The following is a 25,834-nucleotide window of genomic DNA, read 5'->3' as shown; positions in this document are numbered from 1 at the left end:
CACAGAGTACGTGCACGTGGGCTAAAGAGGCTATGGGTAGTACAGGGTCTGATAGATCAGACAAAGTCATTTTGATTTGATTAGGCACAAAATAGGGGGCCATGGCAGGTCAGGAAAATAGTGCCCGTTGGAAAGGAAGTGCAGCAACAGCCTCGGGGACAGTACTAACTCACAAGTTGCTGGCCTGCCTTCAGCTGAGAAAGCTGTTTTGGAGAGTGGCGGCATATTTCAACTATAAAAATTAATAGTTCACTTGGAGGAGACAAATTGAAGCCCATCCTTTGGCAACTCCTGTGGCAACAGAGGGACTATCAATCCCAGGACAGCTGTGTGTTTTTACACCAGTTACCATAAAGAGGTAGTTTAATCCTGCCTCAGTTTTTGTTCATGCCCTTCAACTGAGTGGGGTAAAGTGAGCAAGAAACTACAAGTGGAAAGACCTGGGTTTTGGTTCCCATCTTGGTCACTAACTGGCAGGGTAAGCTTGAGCCAGACAACAGATCTAAGCTTAGGATCAGACTAGATCAGTAGCCCTTAACTTCTTCAGGCGATGGACCCCTTTTAGAATCCAATGAGAACTATAAACCCAAGCTATACAAAATGGTATCTGTAAATTTAGGGGGTCTGTGGGTTCCCGGAAATCTATCCACAAAACCCTAAGGGTGACACTAACACTGAAGTAAGAACTGCTGGCCTAGATGATTTCCTGGGATCCTTCCAACTTTAAATTTTGTGATTTACCCTACCTAGAAATTGCTTCCTTGGTCTGACAAGGCTGGTCATTCATTTCTTCCTCTAACTTCCTACATCCCTTGAAATGTCTAACACTCATTTTGATCCTTGATTATATTACCAATATTACCAAACATCTAAGCACCTAAGTATTTAAGCAGAGACCAGTATGTAGTTCTCAACCCTATCAAACCCAATACCTCTTTCTTAGAACAAATATCCTGTAATATTCTTTTATCAATCTTAAATGACAGTCACAGATGATAACCTACTTATGTGTATAATTTTAAAAAACAATTCCTACTGGTAAGAGAAAGGAATACCAAAAAGAAATCAACTCAAGACAAAATATTTATTTCAATATATAAATTCTCAGAGACAATAACAGAAGATCAAAAAAAAAGTCTTGCCTTCAATTGAAAAATTGTCAGACTTGGGGCTGAAGATCTATAAAGAAGACAGCTTTTGAAGGGTTTATAATCTAATTAGATTAACTGTACTATATATTTTTAGTCATTCATGTTATATACATTTAATCTTTTATACATATTTGCCTTAAGCTTCAGAGGTAGGGACATGTCTTCTACTTAATCCTCATAGAAACACACACACACAAAACACAACACACACAGAGTAGGCACACCTAGAAGAACATTTAGATGAGGAGAGATCGGAGACATCATTTATTCCAGTCATTTTGAAATTCTTTCTGGTGGTGGCGAGGGGGACATGGATCACCCATTTGAATAAAATCTTACATGAACAAGGAAAACACAAATATGTATAGATAAAAGCCAAAAGCAGAGCTGCTTTGGTGGGAGAGGCTTGAGAGCCCCTGCCTAGACTTCTTGGAACCCCAGTTCAGCTGAAAGACCCACTGTTGTTGGTGAATAAGTAGCCAAGTGCACATTGTAACCAACCCCTAGTCCCCAGTCCAGTGCTCTTTCAAACCCAGTGGCCAGTTTTGCCTGTCATCTTAAAATCTTTCCTTACCAAAGATTTTCTAGGGTTACACTCACATCTATTGATAAATTCATTTCAAAAAGAGAAAGAGGAGAGAACACCTACCATGTGTAAGTTTTGAGCACTGGATACAAAGATGAATAAAGTATGTACTCAGTCCTTTGAATGCATTTACATATGTGTTCATATGTATGACAGATGGCAGGAAGATGAGTTCACAAACATGTAGAATATATCCCATAAGAGGGGTACCTGTCTGGCTCAGCTGGAAGAGCATGTGACTCTCGGTCTCAGGGTCCTGAGTTCGAGCCCCATGTTGGGTGTAGAGATTACTAATTTGGGGGGGAGAAAAGATGGTTGAAGTAGGAAGTAGAACCATCTGGAAAGGTTTCACAGAAAAAGAGCAGTTGAGGTAGACAAGAAGGATGGTGTGTTTTCAAAAGACAAATAAAACAACTGGAAAAAGAGGACAGTCCTAACAGAGAGAACAAATGGATGGGCAAACGGATGGAGGCAGAAAAGGGCAGGATGGTGGAGAAACAGCCGTAGTGTAGCAGAAGCTTTAATGCCTTCCACGTGAGGAGATGCTCCACTTGAGGGATCGAAGTCAATGGGAAACTTGAATTTTTTTGGACCCAATTTTACAAGCATGCAGCTGTACCCTAAGAGACACATGTGTATGACGACTCAGCAACTCAAGATTCAACATCTGCCTGTTGTACTAAGGGGAAATGAACTATTCTCTATGGAAGAGAAAGTCTGATTTCTTGGGTGGTAAATGGATTAAACTAAGGTAAAGGATTGTGTCTAACCTCACATGTGCTGATAAGCGGGACTCTAAACAAGTTTACCAACCTCTCACTGAAGAGCTCTGGGCCAGTGGCATCACACAGCAAACAGCAATGCTGCTTCGTGGCACTGTTGGCAGAATTCCTCCCCAAAGCCTGCTTATAGTCCACGGACACCAATCATCAGTGCTGGGAACACAGTCTTGCCCCCCTTTCACTTTGTTGCACTTTTTGGTGAAACTTCAACCCGGTTAAATCTAATTCTCCACTGAAGTCTGCCCCTGTACCCACGCAGCTGAGTTTGGCTGGAGAAAAACTGGACTGTGCTGAATGCCCCCTGCCCCACATGCATGACGGCTCCTTCCAGCAGGCCCTCTACACTGCGTAGGAACTGCACTGCACCAGACCGCTCCATTCACTGGCCTGCTCTCCTGGGTTTCCTGTCTGCTCCTCGTACTTCTGACCATCAACATCTCTGACTCCATCACTCCCGCCACTGTACCTACCCACCTTCTCGCACCTTTAGCCACGTGCTCTTCCCTCTGTGACTCTGCCCGTGGAACAGTGCTGTGCCCGGCTGGCGGTGACGGCTGCCTGGGGACTCCCGGGCCTGTGTCTGCCTGGGCCCTGCCTCTAGGGGGCGGTGCCCGTGCCTTGTTCCACAGAATCATGCCCATTAGCATCACAACAGGGCTATTCTTTCTCTCATCTTAAAAACCATAGTGCATGGAGCCCTGGGTGTTGTGCATAAACAATGAATCTTGGAACACTGAAAAAATAAAATAAAATTTAAAAAAACACCAGATGTTCTCTGGCCACAGCCCCATTTCTTCACATCCCCATGAGGACTTGAGAGTCACCTGCACTCTTCCTCTTCCCGCTCTCTCCCCTAGCTCCTCCTGAGCCTACTACTCAGACTTTTACCCCCTACCACTCCACAGATCGCTCTGATCAAGGACCCCTGAGCACCTCCACATCTTCACATCCCAAGGTCAGTTAAGGCTCCCTCATCTCTCTTGACTCATCAGCAGCCTTGGACAAGGCAAACCCCTCTGTTCCTGGGATTCAAACCTTCACTTGGCTTCCAGGAGACCACACTTCTTCCAGTTTTCTTCTGACTTCCCTAGCTGTTCCTCCTCAGTCTGCTTTGCTGCTTCTTCCTTATGTCCCTGACCTCTAAATGCCACAGTCCCTGGTCACCTAACCTCCTCTTGGCTTTCTCTACACTCACTCCCATGGTGACCTCATTCAGTCCCACAGCCTTAAGATGGTGTGTATGTATATATATGCTGATGAGGCCCAGATGTCTCCCCCTCTCCTGGAGGTCTTCCCTAAACATTGGATTTGTAGATCCAACTTTTCCTCAACAGATCCCTATCAGTCAAGTACTTCTGACTTAACATGCTCAAAGCTGAGCTGCTGCCTGTCCTGCCACAAACCGATCCCATCCAGTCTTGTCCGGCTCAGTAATTCCAGCTGCTCTGACCAAAAACCTTTGAGATTCCCTCTCTTGCACCTCTCTCTCTCTCGCTCTTGCTCCTCTCTCTCTTTCTCTCTCACACACACATTCCACACCCAACTCAGCAGCAGCAAATCCTACTGGCTCTACTTATAAAACCCATACCAAATTCAACTATATCTCCCTACCTCCACCGCTACCATCCTGATTTCAGCCACTATCATCTCTTACCTAAATAAATGCAGTTGCCAATCTGATCTCCCTGCTCCCACTTTAATAACAAACTCTAAACTCGTCAGCCAGAGTTAGTTAAATGTAGTTAAAATGTAAGGTAAATTAGGTCTTTCAAAGAATCCCCATACAACCCACTCAGAAGTTAGTCCTCACTCTGCCCTATGAGATGACAGGGACTTTTCCCCTGCTCTCTTATATTTCCGACTTCATCTCCCATGCTTTCCTTTGGCTCATTCTGCTTTAATTCAACCTGTTCCTTGTGGTTTCTGGAACACACCAGGCATGACCCTGCTTCAGGCCCTTTGGACATGTCTTCTCTCCCTGGAATGTTCATCCAGCTCCTTTTTGTATTCACTCAAGTATCACCTTCTGCAGCCATCCTAAAATGGCACCCCAACACCTCCAGTCCCTTTCTCACTCTGTTTTTCTCCTCAGCACCTATCACCAATATGCCACATGCTTTCCTTTTCATATTTGTTACCAATGTCCCGCTAAGCTCCATGAGGCAGGGTTGACAGTCTGCTGCTGAACACTAAGTGACCACAACAGTCCCTCTGTGCACTAGCGGTGCCATAAATCTGCTGACTGAAATAAGAACAGATATGGCGGGGCACCTGGGTGGCTCAGTGGGTTAAGCCTCTGCCATCAGCTCAGGTCATGATCTCAGGGTCCTAGGATGGAGCCCCACATCGGGCTCTCTGCTCAGCAGGGAGCCTGCTTTTCTTCCTCTCTCTGCCTGCCTCTCTGCCTACTTGTGATCTCTGTCTCTGTCAAATAAATAAATAAAATCTCAAAAAAAACATTTAAAAAAAAGAATGGATATGGCATTGCTCTGGAACAATAAAGCAAAAACGTATGCAAGTACAACAGCCTGGAAAGCCACCAACCTTTGTCACCTTTAAAAAAAAAAATCACTCGTCTGTGTTGACATTCTAGGACAGGGTATCCTCTTAAAAATCCCTATAATAAACTTAACCTGTTTTTAGCTGCTTAATAAAAAACATGAAACTGGAAAAACTGCCTGTTGCACAGAAGTGAAAGACTGCTCTTCTAAATGCATGAAGGCTATGCAGCGAGGACTACGTGCTTTCTCACCCATGCCTCTCACTAAGGTATGCTGTCCTTCTGCATATGAAGAGCAATACCTACTGCCCTACCCATTAGGAGGACATGAACTCGAAGTTGTGCTTCCTTGAAATCAAGAAATTCATTTGTATGGCCTCCAGGAAAGGGCAGGCCATCATCTTTAGTCACAAAACAGTTCACTGTTCCTGTTGAGGATTACCATTTCATATGGAGAGCAGATGAATAACCACTCACTGAGCATGGACTCTGGGCTAGGCACTGTGCTCAGTCCTCCAGATGCATTATCTCACTGAATCCTTCAAGAAACCCCTTTGAGGTGGTACCCTCATTTTACTGATGATATAACCAGTCTCTGCCACGTGACCCAGTGAAGTAGGGATTCTGATCCAGGTCTAATAGATTTTAAATAGATCATAACAGCTTCAAATAGATTTTTTTAAAGCTATGTTTTCATCTCTCCTGTCTGTGACCCTAGGCGTGCTGGTATAATCTAAATAGGTGACAATGACAAATTTTGTGTATGAAGAAATCCTGGAAGCAATTTTGAGCACTAATCCAGCCTATATCCCGAGGCATTTTTATAAGTGAAAAAATATCCTCTAGGTATCGAGTGAGTCCTAGAAGCTTAGGGGAAAATCAAATAAAATTTTACCTTTTGTCTTAAGGTCAAGTTTAATGTTAAATATTTCATTCCAGTTACTTCAAATGCTCTGAGATAGTTAGCTTAAACACAAAAAGCATTAGTGATACATTTAAGCTCTAGTACACAAAGTAAACAAATGCTATATATTGATTAAAGTCTGAATTTAAAAGAAGAAATCATCTCCCCCAGAAGCATGTGACACATCAATTTAAGAATGAAAAAGAAAAACTAATAAACTGAAGTCCATTAATGCCCACATGTTTTTTCCCCCCCAAAAGTCTGGGAAAACAGACTTCACTAAGCACGGATTCATGCATTTGCCAAGTTGAAACACACGATAAGGCCAGATAAAGGTCATCTGTCCTTTACAAACAACCTTATGAAAATGAAAAAGGCATCAATTTGAAAATCAATGATTAACTATGTAAGTGCTACTTTAAGAAATTACATTTTCAGGTCACACATCACTTAAAGGGGTAATTTAAATACCAAATAAAGAGACAATTTGCCTTCTGTATCCACTCAACATTAAATCAGAAAACAATTACAAAAGTTCCAAGAGGGACGCCTGTGTGCCTCACTCCATTGGGTGGCTGCCTTCCCCTCAGGTCATGATCTCAGCGTCTTGGGTTCCAGCCCAAGTGGGGCTCCCTGCTCAGCAGGGAGTCTGCTTCTCCCTCTCCCTCTGTGCTCTCTCTTTGTCTCTCTCAAATAAATAAATACAATCTTTAAAAAAATAATAAAATAAAAATAAATAAGTAAAAGTTTTAAGAGATTAAACAGATAACACACCTGTGGCACTTTAAAAGATCCTATTTCTACATAGTTGTTGCATCCCCGAGACTTATAAATGGGTGGAGTGCTTTTAAAAAAAAAAACTTTTCTCTCACATACTATTAAAAAGTTCCAAATGATTTTAAAACACAGAAGAGAAAGCTCAAAAACGATGTTAAAGAATGGTTGCATTTGGTTAATGAAATCAAACCTCACAGGAGCTGTATTACAATATGATACACTTCATATTTAATACCAAAACTTTAAAAATGGTACTATTTTAAGAAAATAAAAGGCATTAAGGGCAGCTAGTAGGCTTTCTTGCTGTTAGTTTGCAAGACTGAATAATCATGTGAAATATATATTCACCTGCCCTTTGTAAGTCTCACCTGATTCAAATTGACAGACCAATTTAATTGACACAGTATAGTTTGTACAATCAAACTTTAGACCCGATATACAGTAATTATAATAAATACATTTGAGAGCTGAAAAAGCAAAAAACAAAAACAAAAACCTAGGATGAATATATGCATGCCCTGTCCCAACACACCGCACCTGTGCCTAGCTAGCTATTTTGACTACAAGCCTCTCACTACCACGACTGATCTTTGGGTGCGTCTCCAGCAAGATTACCCAAACTTGTCTACTTCCTCACCTGGAGAGGGATTAACCCCTGAAGTCGCCATCCTGCCAGTCTCTTCCCAGCTTTTCCCAGCAAAGAAAGCACCTCAGCTGCCATGCTGAAGATGCTCTTTCACAGTGCAGCAGAAGTCCCCTCCCATAATGCTTTAAGAACATCCCCAGCATGCATCAGATTGTGTTTTTTCTAGGTCATAGGATCTTATAATTGGGATCCTATCTATATATGTTGAAATGAGGAGATCCAGCAGCCAATGTTGCTGCCTACACACTTCACATACACTGTGTATGATGATGCGGCTATTCCTCATTTCAAGTGAACACAACATGCTGCATTTTTAAATATGAAGCTTTCAAAAGTCAGGAGTTGGTTGTAGAGCTTTAATCCAAAACTCAAATTAAAGGAATACTGAGGACAGACCAGGCTAGAAGTGGCACCTACTGACCAAGCATGATGTTCCAATCCAACTTGATTAGACACCAGGAAAGAGGGAGGAAAACCAAGTTCTGGGGGGTACGTATTTACAGAGAAGTGCAGTGCTATAAAACGGGAGTAAGGTAGCACAATGCCAATTTCAACGTCTTAGGCTACTGCTGAAGATGAACTCCTGCAGATCCCTGTAGACAGATCCCTGCTGCTAAATTAGAGGGCACATCGTAGACTAATTTTGTCTGTAAAGTCTTCTATTTCCCAGGTGTTTTTTTTCTCTAGGGGAACACAGTCATGGCTTATCAAAAATCATTCAAAATAACTTCAAAATTAACTTTTAGTCATAATAAATGTCTTGCATCCAAGTGAGATCCTACCTCTCTTGTCATGTTACCTATTTATTAATAATAAAGCAATACAAACCGCAGGCTGCCAACCGTGAGTATAGATGAAAAAAAAAAAACACCTGTGACCAGCATAATACTTGCCCTAGTAATAACTTTGTATAGTGGTGACAATTTTGCAACCATTCCTTTTTCTGCCACATGACCTACCCTCCACGTTTGCTAGAGGAGGAGCCAGTTCGACAGGTTAGTTCTTTGCTAATGTTGTTTCCCGGTACTCTTTACTATTAAAAATTATGCAACAATGTAGTCTTAAGTCATTTCCATTTTTTTTTAGATTTTGTTTATTTGACTGAGAGAGACACAGCGAGAGAGGGAACACAAGCAGCAGAAGTGGGAGAGGGAGAAGCGGGCTTCCCGTGAGCAGGGAGCCGGATGTGTGACTCGATCCCAGGACCCTGGGATCATGACTCGAGCCAAAGGAAGATGTTTAACGACTGAGCCACCCAGGCACCCCTTCAGCCATTTCTTTTTTTTTTTTTAAGATTTTATTTATTTATTTGACAGAGAGAGATCACAAGTAGGCAGAGAGGCAGGCAGAGAGAGAGGAGGAAGCAGGCTCCCTGCTGAGCAGAGACCCCCCCCCGATGCAGGACTCGATCCCAGGACCCTGAGATCATGACCTGAGCCGAAGGCAGCGGCTTAACCCACTGAGCCACCCAGGCGCCCCAGCCATTTCTTATAAAATGGCCAAATAAGTCACTACAATTCAGCCACATGGCCACCATGTGAAACTGTGGTATGGTTTTGTCTTGTTTTGTTTTGTTTTTACAAGCTCACTCTGTGCTTCAGTATTAAAATACTTTTAAAATGAGATTATTAAAAGAACTCAAAGACTGATGAATCTGTTTAAGACTGAAATCCTGTAGCCATTCAGACAACTCTCAAATATTAGCACTAAGAAAAAGAAGAGCACAGATATTCCAAAGATTGCAGAAAGTTCAAGATTTTTTTAATTCTTAGCATTTCATTATGGCTCTATCTGACATTTTAGAAATTAAAGGATTCTTCCCTAAAGGAGGAAGCCACATGATGCTAAATACAAGAAGCCAGGGAAAAGTACTCTTAGAGTTAATGTCTCCATACTGGGGATGAAGAATACTTTCCATTCTTTTCTCTTCGTGTTCATTTGCTTCCCTGGCCCATGCATGCTTCACTAAGGTGAGTGAGGGAGGGGGATAAAGGAATTAGGTATTTCTGCTTGGAAGTGTATTTGGGACAGCGAAGGCCCAGCTATGCCAATCGGAGAGGAGTCTCTGAAGTGTCAAAGGCACTCCAAAGTATCTGTAAACTCCTGAGTACAAACTGCACATGTTTCTGCCAATGTGTTTAGCAACTCCTACTCTCTGCCTTGGTAATTTTTTTTTTTTTTACCTATCTAGATGGGCTGTAAGCCGACTGCTCTAAATGGTTATCCGTGTTTGTAGGGTGTGTGCATGTGGGGCATGGCGGGGAGAGGTGGGGGAGAAAGGAGGATGGAGGTGGGGAGGGAGGCAAGAGGAAACAGACAAATAAGTCAACTACAGAAGCCTGAATACTACTGTCCTCAAGATGGCACCACAGTCTATTTCCCAAGGAAACACTAGCCTCACTGATACCTCACCACTTTTAGGAATCATGGGGTAGCATGCTAAGCAGCTGAATTCAGAGACGGCTAATTTGGGCCTGCTGAGGAAAATCCCTGGCCATGTTTTCAGATTTTTCTAATGCAGGCTCATCAGCAGACTTTACTACCAAGCTACACAAGAACATTAAGTCTTGAATTTCTTTACACTCGGAATTCAAAAAATAGTTATTAGCACCCAAGAACTACTAGATCTTCTGTTTCAAGTTTATAACCAATTATAATTAAAGTGATTCTCAGAAGACCAGAAATACAAGAGAGGCAGCATCATATACAGGGTTTTGGTCCCGGTTCAGCAGCTTGCTGAACAGTAAAACATGGAACAAATCAAATAACCTCTTGTCTGTGTCCTCATCTGTAAAATGAGAAAACTGGATTCTTATTTTAAGATAGCACAGGCCTGTGCTCGCTTCGGCAGCACATATACTAAGATAGTACAGGCCTGTCATAGTTTTAAAAGCAAAGAAGGATGGTGAAGGGAATGATACAGCTGCCTTGGGTGGGGGGAAGGTATAGACATTAAAAAAAAAACCCTATGATTTGCTATCACCATCATTTCATAAAATACAGAATGTATTTAATGCCTCTAAATTAGATGGGCAGATCTTATAATGACAAGAAATCATTTGAAGGGGAAGAGTTTAACCTTAAAAAAAAAATGCACGGCCTATTGTCCTTACTTTCCTCACTTCACCCTGGACCACGAAAAACTCCTCACTGACCACCAGTGGTCTAAAAATCGATGCTTGGGAAACACTGGACTAGGTAATTTTCAAGGTCCAAGACTAACACTAGGACTCTAATTTTAAGTGTGCTATTGTGTTTCTTTTAAGAGTGCTGTTGTGTTTCTTGTATTCCATGCTATGGTCTAGAGAAGATTCTCCGGTGAAGGAAAGCGCTAATACCTAAAATTATGCAAATCAGAAATATATTTCAATCAGTTTTGAGAACCAGTAACTAGAACAAGCTTCAGCTTACTAGGGCGAGCAGCCACCACTACAGACATCCTCTCATCGAGAATAACGAACCTCCTTACAGTTAGCAAAGTGAGGCAAAGGGAAGCGAACTAGCTTGCCAAAGACTCTCGGCCTGTCAGTCTCACCAGTCAGAACTGGAACACTCCCATCTGTGGCTCCACTTTTCGGTAATCACTCAAGGAAAAACATTTTACTTAGATTTCAATTATCACTTCCCCTTTCAAAAACGAGGAGTGGTAGTTTAAATTTTAGAAGCTGTACAGGGTAAAAAGTTTTCCTGTTTTACTTTTCCAAATATTGCCCTTTTAACACAAACATGGAGATTGGCAGGGTTTTTCCACAACAAAAAGAGTCAAGATGCCTGTTAGTATAGTTAAAACTTAATTTCCTCCAAAAGCTGATAAAATGACAAATTTAGAATTTTCAAAGAATACTTACAGATTTCCTTTTTCTCTTAAGAAGAACACGTGTATGTATCTTTTGTGATTTCAATCTGCAATAAAAGACAACATTAATGGGTACATTGACACAAGAGAAGAACCCCTTTTGAAAACACTCAAGTGCTGTTTCACATTACCCGTGCACCTTAGCTCATGATGAGCCAGGTATCCAAGACAAAATAAGAAATGACTAGAGATGGTCATCTGGCTAGAAGTAATGCTATTAGGATCACAGAAAAGTAACTTAGCCTGACTAAGAAACAGTAGTCAAAACTCTGTGGGAAAATGGTAAGATGAAAAAATGGGCAGAGGAACTAAATAGACATTTCTCCAAAGCAGACATCCAGATGGCCAACGGGCACATGAAAACGTGCTCAACATGATTCATCATCAGGGAAAGGCAAATCAAAACCACAATGAGATACCACTTCGCACCTGTCAGAATGGCTATCATCAAAAAGACCAGAAATAACAAGCCTTGGTGAGTTTGTGGAGAAAAGGGAAGCTCTGCACAGTGTTGGTGGGAACGTAAATTGGAGCAGCCACTCTGGAAAACGGTATGGAGGTTGTGTAAAAAAATTAAAAATGCAACAATCACATGATCCAGCTATCCCACTTATGGATATACAGCCAAAGGAAATGAAAACAGGATATCAAAAACAAACCTGCACTGCCATTTTTAAAAAAGATTTTATTTATTTATTTGAGAGGGAGACAGTGAGAGAAAGCATGAGAGGGGAGAAGGTCAAAGGGAGAAGCAGACTCCTGGTGGAGCTGGGAGCCCGATGCGGGACTTAACCCTGGGACTCTGGAATCCTGACTGGAGCTGAAGGCAGTCACTGAGCCACCCAGGCACCCCTGCACTGCCATGTTTACTGCAGCATTATTCACAGCAACCAAGATAAGCAAACAGCCTAAGTGTCCACCAATGGATGAACGGGTAAAACAAATGGGTATGTACACACAATGGTATATATTCAGCCATGAGAAAGAAGGAACGCCTGCCATTTGCAAAAACATGGGTGGACTTTGAGGGTGGACTTTTTTTTTTTAAAGATTTTATTTATTTATTTGACAGAGAGAAATCACAAGTAGGCAGAGAGGCAGGCAGAGAGAGAGAGAGAGAGGAGGAAGCAGGCTCCCTGCTGAGCAGAGAGCCCGATGCGGGACTCGATCCTAGGACCCTGAGATTATGACCCGAGCCAAAGGCAGCGGCTTAACCACTGAGCCACCCAGGCGCCCCTTTAGGGTGGACTTTGAGCCTTTGTGAGATGAGCCAGGCAGAGAAAGACAACTGTGGCATGGTGTTATTCATTTGTGGACTCTAAAAAAGCCACGCTCACAGGAACAGAGTAGAATAGTGGCTACCAGAGGCTGGAGGGGGAACCCAGGGAGATGTTCTTAAAGGGTTGTTAGAAGATGAGTAAATTCTGGAGATCTGATGCCCAGCACAGTAATTACAGTCAACAATGCCATGTCATATACTTTCAAAACTGCTAAGGAACTAGACCTTAAATGTTCTCACCACAAAAAAAGAAATGATAATTATGTGATGCAACAGAGGTGTTAGCTAAAGCGAAGGTGGTAATCGTAACAATATATAAATGTATCAAATCAACATGTTGTGCACCTTGCACAACATTATACGTCAATTATAGCTCAATAAAAAATGTTAAAGTAAAATGAAAAGAAAAAAGCAAGAAGCAGGAGTCATGCTGTTAATAGTTTTATTTGTACCTCTTATTCCACCCCCCAGCCCCAGTCAGGACAGGAGCCATTCAGGGATAAAGTCTGACCACAGAAAACTAGTCAGTCTACCCAGATAGCCTCAACCCCAAGTGCCTGCACATGCCTAGCGATTTTCCCATCAAAATCCAAAATGAATAATTTCCTTTAAACAGTGCAAGATTCTTTCCAAATCAAAACACAGCACTGCTCTAGGCAAAAACCTACAGATATTTTCATCTTCCCTCAGCGAACATACAGATCAGTTTTATGATGCTCTTGAAGCTATACATGCTATGAAAGTTTTGGACTGACCTATTTTGTATAGTGCAGGAGAAAACAACTTATCATCTGAACACCCAGAATAGTAAACTTAAGGCCCTTCTGTAATTTGACATCACTTACTTACATTTCAGCACTGCAGGGGTGTCCTAGGCACAATTATGATTTTGAAGAAGAAATGAAGTCTTATCTCCATGAGGTAGTACTCAGTACTACTTGCATAAGACTATGAGAAAAACCCTTCAAACACTTTTTTAAAAAAAATCTAGACACTCCAATGGAAGTCGCAAACATCCATATGGCTAACGACCACACGAACTACTTGGTGTTAACTCAGTTCGTTTTCTCTCCTGCTACCATCAGAACAAGAGGGCAAGAATGATTTACACCCAGACCTATCACCAACAGAGCATTCCTTTTGTTTGGTTTCACAGAACTACTTCTTCACTTTAAGTGAATATCCACAATCTACTTTTGGAGAGGGTGTGCTGGGGACGGTGTCAGTATATGTGTGAACACAGATGGTTAAGACTACTTATAAACGGAAGGCATGCTACTTAACATTTTCTTATTTTTCTCCCACAGGGCTAACAATTCATATTAACATAAGCAGAGTAAATCTCTGCACATACATACTCAAATAAAGTCCGAAGAGCTCAAGAAGAGAATGTTGGAGAAGAAAAACTTCGTATTTCTAAATACAAATGGATAGATTTCCCCCACAGATTAATTCAGGTAACTGATAACAACAAAGACCAACTCTCTACAAAATCATTTAAAGACCTATGGGTGGCAGGGGGGAGATACAAAACTATCCACTAGCTTAATTTGGAAAATAATTTCATCCATAAATATTTGTAAAGGATAGTTTATACTTGGTCGTTGGTACCATAGAAGGAGAGGATGGAGAGGTAAATCAGAAGTGTCAGAGAATTCTCTCAGCTCGATGAGAGCCCCAGTTTCCACCTTCTGCTCATTTCCAGTCTCACAGTCCTCCATCAATCAGGCAAGACAAAGAAACTCTCAGAGGTTCTTAAATACAAGAGACAGGGATAAAGTCCTGTCCTGATTTTTTTTCCAGCATCTGTACATTTAACGGACATTTATTTCATCATTTAAAACAAAACAAAACAAAACAAAAACAAGCCACCGCTGCCCAGCAGATAGAAGGGAACTAAATCACATTTCCTCACCTTACTTTTTCTACACAATGGAAAAACACTCTGAACGTAACCTCTCTCCCCCAGCTTCCCCCTACCAAATAGCACCCTGTTCTTAGAGTCATTCTATTAAAATAAATTGAAGACATAATTTTGTATGAAAGATCTAAGCAGATGACCACCTTGCAGCTTCCACTTACAAATGACTGGGACTAGGAATAGGAATGATCTGGCTGAAATTAGAATGCAAATTTGGAACACACTTTTCACTTTCACATATATATGCAAGTTTTTGTTAGCACAAGGAAGTTGGAAATTCTTCGCAAGGCCAATTTTTAACAGACTGAAACATATAGCACAGTTTGTTTTGACTTAATGATCACCTGATACTATGAAAAAAAGAGAATATGTGTCAAATAAATTAAAAAATAAATAAAAAAAATTAAAAAAAAAGAGAGAGAATACAGCATCTAGAGTTTATCGTCTTTCAAGTAGGAAATGAGGCAGCCCTGAGAAAGCCTTACTCATCAAATACCACGGAGCAAAACAGTGTCCAGGCAGCTAACAGGATGGTGATTAAGGAAAAAGCAACCACAAATACAAGGCAGGGCTGTTCAACTTCAGACAACCCTCATATTTTGAGACAGACTTCAAAACAAACCATTACTGTGATTAGTTTTTGCCCTGTTGCAAGTAAGTTAGTCTGCTAACCAGTATTTTGAAAACATTCTTCTAGAAGTAAAGCCAATACTCAACTTGTGATAACATCTGTTGGAAATGTTTAAAGCACAATCAATCTTCCTCCTGTCATTAATGTCTCAAGAACCAAGCTTAGTACGTTTAAAAGAAAATGTTTCAAAAAGAGTGGGAAATATTAACAAAGTCCTGAGCATTTAGTGTCCAAATCTAAAAGTAAATTCTGGTGAGTCCCTTATAGAACAATCTCCTCAGCAATGGTCTTTCACAGGTCTTGCTTCAGAGAGATGTGCGTATGTCATGTATCCACTAATGGAAGAAAACTGCCATAACTATAATACAGTTCAAAGGTTAGCAATATTGAAATCAAGAACAAGGCAAGTACAAAACAGTAGGTATGACTCCATGATATACGCATTTCTTTGAGTGGGTACATGTTCATAGAAAAATTAGCAAGATACACACCAAATATCAATTGCTGTGTGGCAGCATTACAGGTGCATTTTGTGTTTTAATTTTTTTGTTTTGTTTTATATACTTTTGTATTCTTTGCGCTGATTTTAACAGCTTCTGACGTTTCCATAAATATTGTTTATTTTAAAAATGATTTTTAAGGGGCGCCTGGATGGCTCAGCGGGTTAAAGCCTCTGCCTTCAGCTCAGGTCATGATTTCAGGGTCCTGGGATGGAGCCCTGCATCAGGCTCTCTGCTTGGCAGGGAGCCTGCTTCCTCCTCTCTCTCTCTGCCTGCCTCTCTGCCTACTTGTGATCTCTATCTGTTAAATATATAAATAAAATCTTTTTAAAAAATGATTTTAAAAAAGTCATAAAGAAGAAAATGACATTTAGAACAGGCCTCTGTAACTATCACAAGCCAATCAAACTACTAGAGGGTACTACTCAGAATCTAAGCTGTAGTAGAGTCTTTTCTTTTCCCCTTAAGAATATATAAAGTATTGGCAGTTCAAGAGTCTTAAATGTTTCATAGGCTTATAGGTCACTTGGTTCATAAAAATTAAAATGTATAAAACAAATATTATAACCTAAATAATAAAACTACCCCAGACTATCATGTAATATTGTAAAAAATATGGAGATGATTCTAGGCTGTCATAGACTAGAATGCTGGTTCATGGAAAAGTTAGATAACCTAAAACAAAATGTTTTTTTAAAATATTCATGATATCTCAATAACGTGTTTTTTAAAAAAAACAAACATTACAAAATATAAAATACAAAGTGAAAGTATCTTTTATATTCAATTCTCCAGAAATAACAGCTTTCAGTAGTATGGTGGGTACTCCTGGGGATGTTTTTGTAAACATAGTCTAATAAACATGTGTGCACAGAGGTGCACACACACACACACACATACAATTTTTTTTTAAAGATTTTATTTTTATTTATTTGACAGAGAGAGATCACAAGTAGGCAGAGAGGCAGGCAGAGAGAGAGGGAAGCAGGCTCCCCGCTGAGCAGAGAGCCCGACGCGGGACTCGATCCCAGGACCCCGAGACCATGACCCGAGCCGAAGGCAGCGGCTTAACCCACTGAGCCACCCAGGCTTCCCACACACATACAATTTTTAAGCAAAAAGTGAATCATACTATCTACACAGGTTTGCAACTTTCTTTTCTAAAAATATGACTCTCTTACATGGCTTTCCATGCCAGAATACATAGATCTACCTACTTCTAAACAGTTAGAGATGGCTGGGTAGATCACTGGATTAAGCAGATAAACATCTGCCTTCGGCTCAGGTCATAATCCGGGGATCCTGGGACTGAGCCTGGCATTGGGATCTCTGCTCAGTGGGTAGTCAGCTTCTCCCTCTGCTCCTCCCCTCTGCTGATGCTCTCTCTGGCTCTCTTAAATAAATAAATAAAATCTTTAAAAAAATACTCTTAAACAGGTATATGGTATTCCAGCAAAGAATATCCTTAATGATATATTTATGCCAGTGTGTCTATAGGATATATTTCTAGTTGAATTTCTGGGTCAAAAGGGTATGTGACCATTTTAGGTTCTAGTCTTTTAAAATTGCCCTCCAGATCTAGAAGCAAAGATACTCAGTAGCAGCGATCATACCTAGTACCCAGATCTTGGGTTTCCAATTACCATTCTCCAGTAAAAGGAACCAGGGCCCTTTAGAGAAGTAGTTGATTCCAGAGCCAAGGCAGGAAAAATGCCAGCTGAACCTGGTATCTTCTGGTGCCAGAAAGTAAGGAAGTGCTTAAAATAAAAAGATGGGGATGTGCCAAAAGGACACAGGGGCCAACCCAAAAGAGTTCTCAGTGGTCAAAATCAGAACAATGTGAACAATATAAATGATAGTATTATATTATATCCAAAAGAATAAAGTAAACATCCATGAGTCCACATAAATAAAATAAATGATGGACCAAATAAATAAGTATAGGAGGGAGAAGGGACAAAACCTCCTTATATAAGTTCTAATTAATAAATGTGGAAGGAATAAAGGAAATAGAAAATCTCCAATCAAACACTACAGTAAAGTCCTGGGTGGTTCAGTCAGTTAAGCGTCTGCCTGCAGCTCAGGTCATGATCCCAGGGTCCTGGGATCAAGTCCCACATCAGGTTCCCTGCTCAGCAGGGAGTCTGTTTCTCCCTCTGCCCCTCCCCATGCTCATGCTCTCTCTTTCTCAAGTAAACAAAATATTTTTAAAAAGCAATACAGTAATAATTGGCTGCACACAAAATCCACTGATTGATGCTAACACTGGTGAGTGGAAGTTTAAAGTTGAAACTGGATATATACATGGTCTCAAAATACCACCTCCAAATATATATTAATACAATATAATAAAGTATTTAGAATACCTATTAACTACAAAGGAAAAAATGGTAACTTTACTGTGGAGAAACACAATTGAGATCAAGGTGATCAAGATTACCATCACCAAGTACAGGGCACATGAACATCACATACCTCCGACAGGACACACTGAGAAGAACACAACAGAACTTTCCTATGGTGTTCTTGCCCAAATTACATCATCTTGAGCTACCAAGAAAGAACATCAGGTAAACCCAAATTAGGGGCATTCAACAAAGTCCTGAATATTCTTAAAAGCTGTTAAGGTCACGAAAGATAAACACTGAGGAGTTGCCATGGAAGAGACTAAGGAGGGGTAGAGAGTCTTAAGTTACAGGAAATCAGTCAAAGACAAATACTGATTTCACACATATGTGGAGTTTCAAAAACAAAACAAGCAAAGGGGGAAAAAAGAGAAACAGAAAGACCAACCAAGAAACAGACTTCTAACTCCAGAGAACAAACTGATGGTTACCAGAGGGGAGGTGGGTGGGGCGCTGGGTGAAACATGTGATGGGGATTAAGGAGGACGCCTATGATGAGCACCATGTGATAAAGGAAGTGTGAAATTATTATACTGTACACCTGGAGCTAATATAACACTGTATGTTAGCTGCAATTAAAATAAAAACGTAAAGTTAAAAAAAAGGGAAGAGACTAAGGAGACATAATAACTAAATGTAATGTGAGAGCCTAGATTAGATCCTGGAACAGAAAAAAGATGTTAGTAGAAACACTGATTAAATCTGAATAAAGACTTGGGGCACCTGGGTGGCTCAGTGGGTTAAGCCTCTGCCTTCAGCTCAGGTCATGATCTCAGAGTCCTGGGACTGAGCCCCGCATCAGGCTCTCTGCTCGGCGGTGAGCCTGCTTTCCCCTCTCTCTCTGCCTGCCTCTCTGTCTACTACTTGTGATCTCTGTCTGTCAAATAAATAAAATCTTTTAAAAATTTTTTTTAAAAATCTGAGTAAAGTCTGTAGTTTAGTTAATAGTATTATATCAATATTAATTTCTTAGTTTTAATTAATTATACTATAAGTATATAAGTATATATAATTATACTATAAGTATACTTATATACTATAAGTATATACTATAAGTTTATATAAGGTGTTAGGTGAAGAGCCCATGAATATGATGTACTATCCTTGCAACTCTTTTGTAAAAGTCTAAAGTTTATTCCCATCCCCCCCAAATTTTAATGACCTCTAAAAGAGAAGATACCATTTCACATTCCCACCAAAATTAACATGCCCATCTCAGGGCACCTGGGTGGCTCAGTCTGTTGAGTGATTTCAACTCAGGTCATGATCTCAGGGTCCTCGTGAGCAGGCTTGAGGATTATTTTGCTTCCTCTCCCTCTTACCCCCATCCCCATGCACTTGTGTGTGCTCTCTCTCTCTCAAATAAACAAATCTTTTAAAAATATATGCCCATATCTCCATATCCCCTCCAACCATGAAGTGAATTCTATTCAACAGGTACCAAAAACACTTTTTTTTAAATATTTTTCAAAGAATATATTAAAATGTTCCACTATATCTAAATTTCTTTTTCCTTTTTAAAGATTTTATTTATTTGACACAGAGAGAGACACAGCGAGAGAGGGACTACAAGCAGGGGGATGGGAGAGGGAGAAGCAGGCTTCCCACTGAGCAGGGAGCCCAGTTCAGGACCCTGAGATCATGACCCGAGCTGAAGGCAGAGGCTTAACCTACTGAGCCACCCAGGTGCCCCACATATCTAAATTTCTTATATGAATGAATATGAATCCAGTAACTCTGCCCATTTTTTCACTTTATTATTCATATTTTCTTGGTGATTCATAAGAGCCCTTTGTATATTAAGGAAATAGACCCTTTTTCTGATATATTACAGATACTGTTCCTGGTATAGATTTTCTCTTATTTGGGGTGCTTTGGGCCAAATATTGGTTTTTATGTGTTAAGTAATAACATGTACCAGTAGTCTCCTTTGTGCCTTCTGGGTCATCTTCCCTCCTCAAGATTTAAAAACCTCCCTCATATTTCCTAGAAGTGTGATTACCAAGTCAAAGATAGACTGGGTGATGGTGGGGAGTGTGGGAAAGGAAAACTCTTGATATATACCTATAAAATTACTTTCCAGAAAGGCTGCACCTATTTATACTCCTATCAGCAACATTAAATACTTTACTATAAAATAAATCTTTAAATTGAATAAGAAAAAATATCTACCTTACCTATATCCTACCCAAAAGAATTCACTTACCACCTTGGGGGTGAAAAAAAGCTGACATTCTCTGAAATTCTCCTGTGTCAAAGATTTTATGCATGCCCTTCTTTGTATCCAGAATTCTGCTCAAAAGCCAGCTTTTCTGGGATATCTTCACTGATACCTTGAGCTAACATGTCTTGTCTTCTTTTGAACTTTTATAGCTCTTCCCTAAAAGCTTGAAACTTGTAATCCATTACCCAAATGGGCATCATCTCTTTGCCTTCCACTCAGGTGACAAGAAGGATTTTGAAGGGAGGGCATTTCAGAAGTTAGTTGTACTATTTATAAATTTATCTTAATCACTTATCTAAACAGTAAGCTCATTTGGGAAAAGGACTGCATCCTATTATCTCTGTTCCCCACATGGGCTTGGAAACAGCATCAAATATTTGTTGGAATGGATAAGAGAAATAATCTAACACTTGTCAGAGAATTCAGCTGGTTGAAGTCTTTATTTTTTCCTTCACAATTAACATCAGCCTTCATTTTATTTGTGACTGTTTTTTAATTTATTGAAAAATAAATTGAACCATAGTTGACAAAGTATTATATGAGTTTCAGGTGTGCAACATAGTAGTTTGACAATTCTGTACTATTTTTAGTATATAAAAATATATACTGTTAATACATATATTAATGGTATAGAAAAAATATATAATATGACATGTGATATATATTATATATATTAATAGTATATAAAAATATACTATTTTTAAACTAGACTTTCTGTTTACATTATCATCTTTGGCAGATATCAGGGGAAAACATTTACACCAAAAAATTATGATTATATTTTAGAATGATGATAATCAATGTTAGCCAAACAGAAAGTCCTTTGTTCTACTCATAACTCAAAGATTATTCTTTAAGTATTTTTTTAAAAAGATTGTATTTATTTGAGAGAGAGAGCACATGAGAGGAGAGAGGTCAGAGGGAGAAGCAGACTCCCCACCGAGCAGGGAGCCCGATGCAGAACTCGATCCCCAAACTCTAAGATCAGGACCTGAGCTGAAGGCAGTTGCTCAACCAACTGAGCCCTTAGCACCCACTCAAAGATTATTCTTGTCACTACTGGAAGAACGTATCACTTGCATATCCATGACAACAATGAATATTTCCTCACATAGTTAAATCTGCAGTATTCTGGGGTAGTTTCTTTGTTTTGCTTTCTCAGTTTTGAAGCAATGTTTATGTATGCTATGCTATACCCAAGCTTGAAGACAGAGTCTAGTTGCAATTCCAACAGAAATACTCCCAACTTTAGTATTAGGTTACCACCCATTTTATTATATAAATGCTTCCCTTATCATTAGTATCTTTACATACACACACACACACACACACACACACATCCCTATACACATTTAGTTTTACCATTAGTATGGTAAAATATACATTAATACATATTATACACACATACATATGTAAATTGTGTATATACAAATAACAAGTACCTAACCTACAATGTAAGTACTATGCTTCACCTGGGACAGAAAATAAACTAGACGTATATGAAACTTGTACACTTTCAGAGAGCTAAAATGGGCTCTAAGATGGGAGTAGTGAACTAGTCTCTGAAAAGAAACTCTTCTCCCTCTCTCCCCTCCCAATGACTACAGAAACTAAAATAGGATCTACTTTCTAGAACATTAGGAAAACATCTTATCTGCTTCTTTATGAGAAACAAACTGAGGGTTTTGGGGGGGCGCAGTTGGGTGAGCCTGGTAGTGGGAAGTATTAAGGAGGGCACATATTGCATGGAGCACTGGGAGTGATGCATAAACAATCTTGGAACACTGAAAAAATGATAGAATTAAATTTAAAAAAGGAATTAAGAATTTCTTTTGTAATCAGTACTGATTAGTTTTACTCTTAAGATGAATATAAAAATACCAGAAAACAGGGGTGCCTGGCTGACTTGGTGGGAGGAACGTGTGACTCTTGATCTCAGGGTCATGAGTTCAAGCTCCACACTGGGTGTAGAGATTACTAAAAAAAATAAATAATTTTTTAAAAATAGAATATTAGAAAACAGCAAAAAAAAAAAAGTGCACTGTCCCTATCCCTTCTGTTTCGTAGGATTAAATTAACAACAGCATCAAGAGGGGAAATTCTCTTTAAAAATTCTTGATGTATCATCACATTTAAATAAGAATTTTCTTAGTCACAAACATCAATAAATCCTACTTGTAAGGTCTGCCTAAGGTATAGCTTTGCCATTATGAAACAATCACTGGGAGGAAGACAGTTTTAATAGATGAAAATTACTGTCACACTGGTGATTCCTGACTTGGGACCAACAATTTCATGACACCGATTTTTAAACATTTAGGCCAAATAGATTACATCATATCAAACACCGGACTTACTAAATCCCTTTCTTCCAAATTTACTCAAGAAATGTATTGATACATGGATGGTTCTGAATTTATAAGGTTTCTATTTAAATACTAAGGATCTGAACAATACTTGGAATGCTTGTTGCTTTAAGAAAGTACTCCTGTGTGATGACCAAAACTTCCCAAACTCCACGTGATTTTTGCCAAAGGTTACATTTTGTTTTTAAAGACAACAAAAGCATGGTTCTTAATAAATGCCCAGAAAGGTCTAAGAAATGATAAGCACTCATGGAGCAATAATTTCAGGAGAAAAAAACTAGAACTTACCCCTCAAGTTGTGATTGATAAACTGCTTGAGAGAGAAAAAAATGTATTTTTAGAAGCACAGACTCTTGAAGCTAACACATGGCCTGCTTTGATGGTTCTTGAAGTATCCTGGGCTACCAGTTCCTTGCAGTACTGCTGTTAATATTACATTCCCACCTTCAGTTACCAGGAATAATTTTTTTTTTTTTACTAGAACAGCAATGCGTGGAAGTTCCATCAAAAGGAGTGCCAATTAGGAATCAAGAAATCTCTCAGTGCTGCCAAATATACACAAAAAGGCACTTTATATACTGTTGACAGAAGTGTAAACTGGTACAAACCTCATAGGAAGCAATTTGATGATATGCATCAAGAGTTCTTCTATCATAGCTCCCCACCTAATAATTTCATTTTCTACTTCTAGGAATATCCTAAGGAACTAATCAGAGATACACACACACACACACACACACACACACACAGGTAAGAGTCATCACTGCTATAAAGAGAACAGAAAACCTAGAACAAATTTCACGTGCCCAAATGGAGGTTGGTGAAATAAGGATGCAACCATACGATCACATGCTACACAATCAAACGCAGCACTGCCAAAGAATATTCAAGGATACAGGAAAATGTTCAAGATACGCACAGCTTAATTGGCTTGAGAGGTGACTTAAAGAACAATAGCAACTTCCTCAGATATAGGCAGGCTACAAGTTAAAACGTTAACCCCTAGGTTGGAGAATTATCAGGGATTTTTAATTTTATCCTTACATTTTTCCTACACTTCCTGAAACTCCTGCAGTGAACATATTAGTTTCATCATTTAATAAATCAGTTGGAAATAGAGCATCAGTCTTTCAGTTCATTCTAGTGTTTGTGTATGTTGGTAGGTGACAATGAATACAGCCCCTAGGGCACTTGACACTACTCAAGTGACAGAGGGACGCTGTAAAAGGAGCCAAAAGGGAACTTCAACTGCACTACAGAAAGATTAGACACTTCTGTTTCTTTTTTTTTTTTTTAAGATTTTATTTATTTGACAGAGAGAGGTCACAAGTAGGCAGAGAGGCAGGCAGAGTGTGTGTGTGGGTGGGGGGCGGGGGAGGAGGCTCCCTGCTGAGCAGAAAGCCCAATGTGGGACGCTGGGATAATGACCTGAGCAGAAGACAGAGGTTTAACCCACTGAGCTACCCAGGCGCCCAACAGTTTTGTTTCTAAACTAGTCTCAAAGTAAAAGAAACTTTGTTTACTCATGCAATATAATCTGTGAAGCGGGGCACGTGGGTGGCTCAGTGGGCAAAGCATCTGCCTTTGGCTCAGGTCACTCCTGGGATCAAGCCCCAAGTCGGGCTCCCTGCTCAGCAGGGAGTCTGCTTCTCTCTCTCCCTCTGCTACTCCCTCTGCTTCTACTCTCTCTCTCCCTCTCTCTGACAAATTAATAAATAAAATATTTTTTGAAATCTATGACACAAAATAAAATAGTTTCTTTTTTCTTGCTATAACTACAACGTTAAAGTTTTCCTAAAGTTAACTGTCCTTGTGGTCCCCTATGCCAAAACACGACTAAGAAAAATTAACTACTACTGCCAAGTGAATAGAGGATATCAAAAAGCCAGACAATCGTGAGGTGCTCCACACAGATTGAAATGCAAATAATTTCTTGAAGGCCCAGAGTTCCACTCATTTATTCTATTACAACAAACAGGAACTCAAATGTCAGATGATATCTGCATAAGATTTAATAGGCACCTCATACTTGCCAACTCTTCTGCCTCACAAGGAAAAGATTTTTCATCTGACCAGAATCAGTACCCTAGGAGTAATAAAGGCCTTCCCTCAGAAAAAGTATCACAAGCAAAAGGTACCTGATGTGTATCATTTCTTTGTCCTCCACTTTAGTGGTAAGAAGGATTTTGAAGGGAGGGCATTTCAGAAGTTAATTTTCCATCAATATCCACTTGTTTACGATCTCAACTCTAGGACCAACTACTCTGAACTTGGAAGTATATCATCTTACCCAAGACTGTCTAGCTTCAGACATTCCAATCCACTGTGATATCACATTACAAATGTGTACTAGCTTCAAAAAGGAGTAGGCAGGAAAGGCTGAATCATTTCTTTCCCTCAAAGTTTTCACTTCAAAATGTTTTGGGTAACAGTGAAGTATCATTAAGTAATCTTACTTCCTGTAAGGCCCCAGACAGCTATGAGCATGTCCTGTAATAACCTCAACAGTGCCCAGCAGCACAGAGTTCACGACACTAAAAATTATCCAAAGAACACAGCTGATTGATATATATACAATTCTACCGCAACATACAATAATACATCTATTTGAAAATTAATGTTTTACTCCAAAGTCAAGGAAAGTCCATCTGTGGTTGATGGTTAATTTAACTGGGTTGAGCCAGTGAGTCTGAAGCTAATCTCACAAATTTGATCCCCTATGAACTGGTTAAAATGATGGTGATCACACTTGCCAGTTTGCCAAAGTCTGTCCCCTGGTTTACCTGTTGGTCCAGTGTAATTATTGTCAGAGTCCCCACCCTTTTTTTTTGCTGAAACCTCCTTCAGGAAGAGTCTAGTGATAACCCTAACTCTGTCCCACAAAGGTACAAGGCAAGAATGTATGACTACATCAGCAAAGCCAACATTCACTTTACACAGAAATACTAACTCTTGATTGAATCCACTGTCATATGCAAATGGGCAAATAAATGAAAGTACAAGCCTCGTGCTATTAAACATACAAACATATACACAAACACAATTCTTCATTCCAACTGTTTCAACAATGCAAAATTATGACAACCTTAGTTTACGTACAACTGAATCTTTATAATCCAACTTCTAAAATCTAGATTAAAACCTTAATTGAGGGGCGTTTGGGTGGCTCAGTAGGTTAAGCATCCGACTCTTGGTTTTGGTTCCTATCGTGATCTCATGGGTAGTGACAGGGAGCCCAGGGTTGGGCTCCGTGCTCAGCAGGGAGTCTGCTTAAAGATTCTTTCCTTCTACCCCTTCCCCTACTGG

At 39.9% G+C, this 25,834-nt stretch overlaps 1 protein-coding gene across 8 annotated transcripts in view; it reads right to left on the bottom strand.

The window, feature by feature from the left end:
* Positions 1-25,834, bottom strand: part of ACSL4 (acyl-CoA synthetase long chain family member 4) — an 82,621-nt gene that overhangs the window by 39,503 nt on the left and 17,284 nt on the right. For 4 of the 8 annotated variants that reach the window (XM_082717329.1, XM_082717333.1, XM_082717336.1 and 1 more), the window contains exons 2-3: positions 18,009-18,083; positions 11,195-11,249 (exon numbers count right to left, since the gene is read on the bottom strand). The gene's annotated coding sequence lies outside the window, so the exon portion shown is untranslated. The remainder of the gene's footprint in view (positions 1-11,194; positions 11,250-18,008; positions 18,084-25,834) is intronic. The other 4 variants (XM_082717334.1, XM_082717330.1, XM_082717332.1 and 1 more) reach the window with 1 other exon arrangement.

This window comes from Mustela nivalis, assembly GCF_964662115.1.
Source record: "Mustela nivalis genome assembly, chromosome: X".
Taxonomy (NCBI): Eukaryota; Metazoa; Chordata; class Mammalia; order Carnivora; family Mustelidae; genus Mustela; species Mustela nivalis.
The sequence above is the reverse complement of the archived record's forward strand: the minus strand, read 5'-3'. Positions and strand labels throughout refer to the sequence as shown.